The sequence below is a fragment of the Etheostoma spectabile genome, chromosome 9, assembly GCF_008692095.1.
Source record: "Etheostoma spectabile isolate EspeVRDwgs_2016 chromosome 9, UIUC_Espe_1.0, whole genome shotgun sequence".
NCBI lineage: Eukaryota > Metazoa > Chordata > Actinopteri > Perciformes > Percidae > Etheostoma > Etheostoma spectabile.
In genome coordinates, this window is record NC_045741.1 from 18,250,064 (window position 1) to 18,250,573 (window position 510).

A 510-nucleotide genomic window follows, 5' to 3' on the forward strand; every position below is an offset into this window, starting at 1 on the left:
ATTAAGGTCTGGGGAGTTTCCTGGCCATGGACCCAAAATGTTAATGTATTGTTCCCCGAGCCACTTGGTTGTCACTTTGGCCTTATGGCTATGTGCTCCATCACGCTGGAAAAGGCGTTGTTGGCCTCCACACTGTTTTTGGATGGTTGGGAGAAGATGCTCCCCGAGGATGTTTTGTACTATTCTTTATTCATAGCTGTGTTTTTAGACAAAATTGTGAGTGAGCCCACTCCCTTAGCTGAGAAGCAACCCCACACATGAATGGTCTCAGGATGCTTCGCTGTTGGAATGACACAAGACTGATGGTAGCACTCACCTTGTCTTCTCGGGACAAGCTTTTTTCACATGCCACAAACAATGGGGAGGGGGATTCATCTGAGAAAACGATCTGTATAATAATAATCTGTCCCTGATGTTTTTCCTGGAGAGAAGTGGCTTTTTTTCTGCCCTTCTTGACACCAGGACATCCTCCAAAAGTCTTCGCCTCACTGTGCGTGCAGATGCACTCAC

At 46.7% G+C, this 510-nt stretch overlaps 1 pseudogene; it reads left to right on the top strand.

Annotated features, from left to right (window-relative positions):
* Positions 1-510, top strand: part of LOC116695329 (5-hydroxytryptamine receptor 3A-like) — a 176,825-nt pseudogene that overhangs the window by 164,532 nt on the left and 11,783 nt on the right.